Source organism: Nelumbo nucifera, chromosome 1, assembly GCF_055504915.1.
Source record: "Nelumbo nucifera cultivar China Antique chromosome 1, China Antique-T2T, whole genome shotgun sequence".
NCBI lineage: Eukaryota > Viridiplantae > Streptophyta > Magnoliopsida > Proteales > Nelumbonaceae > Nelumbo > Nelumbo nucifera.
In genome coordinates this window covers 52,579,723-52,586,742 of record NC_142649.1, presented here as the reverse complement: position 1 = coordinate 52,586,742, position 7,020 = coordinate 52,579,723, and positions in this window count along the sequence as shown.

Below are 7,020 nucleotides of genomic sequence, written 5' to 3'. Positions count from 1 at the left end.
GTTAGTGATGGGCCTAGAAAACAAGTATGCTTCTTTCTTGTGTTTGCTTGGTTTCATGAATGTGTATTTTAGGGTTCTTCCTTTGTTTGTCTTCCTTATGCATTTCTATTCAGGTTGATTTGATGCATGTGTTTCTCTTGGTGTTTTGTAGGTCTCTTCTTGTTTCTGCATTTCTATTCAAGTTCATATGTTTGTATGATTTAAGATTGTTGATTAGGATAGATGGCTTTTCATCTGTTATTTTTCTTTTCCAAATTACTTTGCTTTTCCTAGCTTGATGTGATCTATTTCTCCTTCTCTATGTTTATTTTTTTTACAAGATTCGACTCCCTCTGTTTTGCAATTTAAGTATTATTGACTATTGAGGTTGTTTTCATTGTGCCTACTTTATTGTACTTCTATATTTTCTTTTTCTTTTTTATTTTGATGGTTTCTGGAGGTGTTGAGGTTTGGTTGTATTTCTTTTATATTTGTTTGCAGTTAGTTGGAATAGAGATTGGTGTGAGATGGTGGTGCTCTTCTTTATTTTATTTTTTATTTAGAATACAAGGAGTAACTATGAGGGAGGGAGAACCAAAGCTCTCCTTTATCAATTGGTATGTTCTCTCCTTCAACTTTTATCTTGACTTCTCAACTTTTCTTCCCACAGAATTACATCGTGATGGACGAACTACGAAGACTGCGGCTGGAGTCTAAGGATGATATGTAGGAATGGACATATTTTGACCAAAGGGAAGACTTTGCAAGATTAGTTGGTTTCTTTCTTAACAATCATATTCTATTGGGTGTAGGTTGTAGCTGACTATTTGTATGGTGGGGACTCGAGGTCAGTGGGGTGGACATTATTTTCCAATATGGAATGCACTTCGAATCTAATGCATTTGGACTTGAAGGGATTTTCTCTTCAAATCCAATCACATTTCAACAGTCACTAGGTGCTAATTTGGAGTAAACCTGAGTTGGATCCTGAGTGTTGGTTGTCAGTGTACATTTATTTGTATGGCATTGTTATTTTTAAATGTATAATTAATTTTACTTGTTGTCATTCAAATATCTTATCTGTAAATAAAAATTAATAAATGAAAAATGAGTTAAAATAGTTTTGACAACAAAGATAGTGATAAAAACTTAGATCATTTTACTGAAACTATTAAATTTTTTTTCCTCATCCTTTTAAAGCAAATAGTTTACATTGAACTTTCATAATTCCACTAGCCCCTGCAATGAATAATAATAATAATAATAATAATAATAATAATAATAATAATAATAATAATAATAATGATGATGATGATGATGATAATATAATAATAATAATGATAATGATGATGATAATAATAATAATAAACAATAGTAATAATAATAATAAGAAATTTAGATTAAAATATGATAATTTTAACTATACATATAAATCAATAATAGGAATTTCAGATTATTCAATAAAATAAAAAAACACCACCAATATCAAATTAAAAAAATATATATATGATAATTTTTATACACCAATAACTATACATTTGCGTGGTAAAGTCAGCAGCAGGGGCCTTGATGCTTACTGACCTCATAGTGCTAGTAGTTGCAGATTTAGCAGTTTGGGCAATGGCTGAAGTAGCAAATTTGACGGCTTTTTTTTGCAAAGCTAGTTTTTTCTGCAACTTGTGGAGCTGGTTTGGCCAGTTCATACCGTTATATTGAATGATCTCGATCGGTTGCTTTCTATCCATATAATGCATACAACTCTAGTTTCTGGTTGGGCCGGTTCGATGGCTCTATACGAATTAGCAGTTTTTGATTCCTCTGACCCTGTTCTTGATCCAATGTGGAGACAGGGTATGTTCGTTATACCCTTCATGACTCGTTTAGGAATAACCAATTCATGGGGTGGTTGGAGTATCACAGGAGGGACTATAACGAATCCGGGTCTTTGGAGTTACGAAGGTGTGGCCGGAGCACATATCCTACAAGAAGGAGAATGTGAAGAAGAAGAAGAATGCTCATGCACTGCGTTAGCACTTGGAGCATTACGTAATTATTGGCAAGAAGTTGGTGCTCAGAGCATTGTTTTGCAGAGCAAAAACAGGTGGAACGGAGATTGTAGGTATCACAACATTTATCTCGAAAGCACTCGATGCAAGTAAAATACAAGCCCTCCACAAATGATCTGCACTCATGACAAAATATTGCCCTCCATTTAATGATGTAATAGAAGACAATTGCTTCTTTGAAATCAATAAGGCCATTATCATCATTGCCTAGTTCAGTGAATAAGCTTGGCTTAAAATTATAATTGCGACATTTTGTGCTCCTCCACGGGAAATCCTCGAACTCCTTCATGTTGACCTTCCCATCTCTATTGGAGTCCATGGCTTCGAAGAACTTCTTAGCCAGCTGCTTCACCTCATCTAAACCACCTTCGTAATATGTCAGGGCAGCCTCACGGTAGGTCTGTCGGCTGTTTTTTGCTCACCGTTGAACGTCGCCGATGGACCTGCAACCAAATGCCACTGTTGCCTGTTGTTGTAGGGTTTCGAATGAAAGAAGAAGATCATAAACTTGAGTGGGGGTAGTTTTGTCATTAAAGAAAAAAATAGGGACAGGTTTGTCCCATTCGAATGAAGAAGCACTTTTTCAAAAAGTGCTAAAAAAAAAAGCAACATCCATGTCACTTTTTTAAGAAGTACTTTTTTTTTAACAATAAGTACTTCTTACCCCCTTTTTACCAAACACCCATAAGTACTTAAAATCCACTTAATGTGTAGTCCCATGTCTAATAGCCTAGTTCTTCATCTCTCTATTTGCTCTCCGTTCATTTGTCGACCGCCAGGTGTCGTCGCCACTATAGCAACAAACTTCCCAATCTTTCCTCTGTTCTTTGATCTTTGATGCGTTTAGAAGACACTAGCAAGTGCACTAGCCGATTAAGTAATATAATGATGAGTAGAGTATCGTTCCCACGGGGATTGATCCAACAACTACTAGTACTGAATCAGCCTTTTGTTATCTGATAATCCGAAAGATTAAACAAAGAAAAAATTAACTCCTAATTAGCAAACTACCCTAAGTATTCTCGGATCAAACCGCCTTTAATGATGAGAAGAATTACTACATGCAAATACTAGCAGAACCGATTTAGCAATTAAATCATTAAGTTGTCCAACCAAAGTGAATTCAATCATGGGTTGGCTAATTCCTAATTGTATGAGCAGCCTCTCTCGAGCACAACCCACTCTATCTATGAGCAACAATTCCTATATTTCTATCAAGAATTTAATCGCCATAGATGCATTAAGGACAAAGAATTCAAAGGAAATCAGTTCTTGCTAAATGAATGCTAAACAAATCATGCATATTATCTCTAAGATACATTCAATCAGTTTTCTTGATTAGTTGATCTGATTACCTAAACCCTTTCTCAAACAATTCAAGTAATCCAAGAAACAAGAATAATTCGGCCAAGATTACTCTTATAATCGAAAACCCTAATCAAGAAATCCCAAGAATGAATCACAATCAATCGGATCTACTTAAAATATTAATTACAAATCTGAATTAACATCCATCATGGTTCGAATAATAGAAAGAAAGAAAGATTCAACAAAGAAAAACCATGAAACCCTATTTGAATCTAGGTTACCAAATTCGCAGAATCAAAGAAGAAGACAACCTAGGATTTCTGCATCAATCTTCAATCTCCTCTTCAATTCGCATTCAACAGCCTTGTTATCTTTCTCCTAGCTCTTCTCCTCTCTGATTTTTGTCTCAAGGGGTCGAACCCTAATTTCCTCTCCTTTTCTTTTTATACTCCTCCTCTCTCTCTTTTTTCAATTCTCTAAAGTCAACCGCCTTTTGGAGCCTCTCTTAGGGTTGTGGTTGGGCTGCTGTTGGGCCTCTCTCCTTGGTGGGCCGAAGTGTTCTCCCATAGGGTTTTGGCTGGGCTTTTCTTCTTAATGGGCCAAAGTGCTTCCCTTTCTGCCATATCAACATGTCTTCACGCTCTCTTCACCCTAGACTGTCATAAACTCCTAGTTTCCTGAAATCTTGCTCAATTAGGGTAAAAACCATTAAGAATTACCATCAAAACCATGTAGAGAGCAATCAAAATAATGTGTAGCATGCACACACATCAATCTTCACTCTTTAATGGATATAGGAGGTGATGGTTGGATGCTTCTGTCACCACACAATGGTTGGATACAGGAGGTGATGGTTGGACACTTTTGTCACAACAGCAACCCCTATACAAACTCGCATCTCCAAGCCTTCTCTTAGTGTCCTCTTGGTCTTTGCGGGGCGAGTACATATCGGGGATTCCCCATCCCCGACGGGCCGGGGATGGGGGTTAAATCTTTACCTCGATACCAGGGACGGGTGTGGGGATTTTAGCCACGGGGCGGGGATGGGGAGGGGATGCCCTGCCCTGTTGCCATCCCTAGTGGTATTATGTATAACTAAGGTGCAATAAAATATTTCTTGGATAAGGATATAGAAGAGATAACAACACATGGTATGTATGGTCTCTCTATAAGGAAACAATCTTGGATAGAAGTTGTTGTCCAAATAGAAGAAACATTTTATGTCAAATTAGAACAAAGGTAGTTGAAACACCAAAATGATTATATGATGTGCTAATACCGGACATAGATGGCTTTGATTGAAGTAGTTGGGGGTGCATTCAACCTAGAGACTAGAAAAGTTCATTTGATGTTTGAACAATGGGAGGCTTACCTTATGGTAATATTTATTTTATTAGAGTTTGTATCACATACATATAAAATTTGTATATATTCTAAACTATGCAATTTTAAAAAACAGAAACATTTGCGTGCTTCTGCATTCCCGAATCAAGCTTGCAATTTTTCAATAAATATGGTGGATTATTCTGAGGTCTTTGATATTGATCGTGAATCAATAAACGAAATGTTCAAATAAGTGGCAACTTGACCTCACATGGATCGTTTATGTTATAGTGTGAATTGTATTAGTTGAAATAATTAGTAGATAACTGTTTAAATAAATACTCTTTACACATAACAAGTTTTAATTAATTATGACTCTTTAGTCTTTTCCTAATTTTTAAATTTGTATTTAAAAAAATCAATAATAAATTAATTATTAATGAAATAGTCAAGTTGTTACAATTATTTAAAAAACGGTAATTTAGCACACAATTACTACTTATGTAAAGAATATTATTAATTCAAATAATAAATACTAATGGTAATTAGTAAATTCATTAATTATAATATTAATTACAATAATCCTTAATATTGTAATAGTAATAACATTATAATAATATTGTCATAATAATTAATATTATAATATAGAAATTTAATATTATAGTATTATAATAGAAATTAATAAGTATGAATTGTTAATTATTAAAGAATCATTAATTCAATATTAATTAGTAATTATTATTAATGATTAATTAATTATTATAAATTATTCATTACAATAATAATTAAGAAATTATAATAATTATTTTAATATAATAATGATTAGTTATTGTTAATGAATAATTTTTAATTATTAATTAATAATAATTCTTATATTCATATATAATTAATTATGATTGATTATAAAAATGATTACTAATCAAGAATTATTAATTAATATAAATTATTAATGATTATGATAATTATTATAAATTACTCATTACTATAATAATTAATAAGTATACTAACGATTAATTATTGTTAATGAATCATTTTTAATTATTACAGTAATTATTCATTAATAATAATTATTATAATGAATAATTTATAATTAATATTTATAAAAATGATTACTAATTTACAATTAATAATGAATATTAATTATTCATTACATATTGTTTATGAATTATTATAATAATTAAAGCTTCATATTAATTAATAATTAATAATTAATAATTATTTATGAATTAATAATATTAATTAATTATTATAAAATTAATAATTAATAATAATTAGTAATTAACTAATTACAAAAGTAATGATGAATTATGAATAATTAATAATAATTATTGTATACTTTTAATTTATAATTATTGTTAATTATTATTGATATTATTCATTATAATAATTTTTAATATTGTTTCTTTATTGAATTACATAGACAAACAAAAATTCTCATATATGGGACTAAAATGGACATTTGACAATTTTAGAATTTAGAATAGCATTATTTATGTTCAAAGTTAAGAGGAAAGAAAGTTCACCGATACTAACATACCTCTTAATGTAATTATTGCACTTTCAAAAGTTAGAGGTCAGAGCAAACGAATAATTTCTTAATATCTGTCAGCCAAAAATACCATCTTTTAATTCTTTCTTAACTCAATCATAACTTCAGCCCTTCCAAACGGGTGCAACTTGGACTATGATCCAATCAGCTGAACATAACCCAAACTTGTGGTTAGATGTCATTGAATTGGATCAGCTTGGCCCAATTGAGAAGTGGCTTCTTTTCATGTACTTCAATCTTGCTTAAAATGTGCAAGGCCCATGTTCTCAATTAGACCTATTCATGGGACGAGTTGGCCCGGGCTCGGGCCTGGCTTTTACTCTTCATAAACAAGATTTTGTTAGGCCCAAGCCTGAGCCTGGCCCAACCAATGGGCCTACAACATGGGCCCGAGCCCGACCCTAATAAAAAGCTCGAAGCCTGACCTAACAGAAGAAAGGACTCATCGCCAGTGACTGTGTTCGCCGGTGCTGAGTTCACAACTGAGAGAGAGAGAGAGAGAGATGACTCACCATCGCCGCCGGTGCCTGTGTTCGTCGCCTTGCCAGTGCCTGAGTTCCCGTTTGAAATTTGAGAGAGAAGAAGTGAGAACTGAGAAGAGGAACGAGAGAAAGAGGACTCACGCCGGTCTGCCGGAATTTACTAATTGTGCCGGTGAGTGTTCGCTGGTTCTGTGTTTGCCTGAGAGTGTGAGGTTGTGAGTCACTGTGAAAACTGAGAAGAGGTTCGGCTAACTGGCTTAGACAAGAAAGAGATGAATGAGAAGAGGGGTTAGGATATTAGGGTTTTTTTATT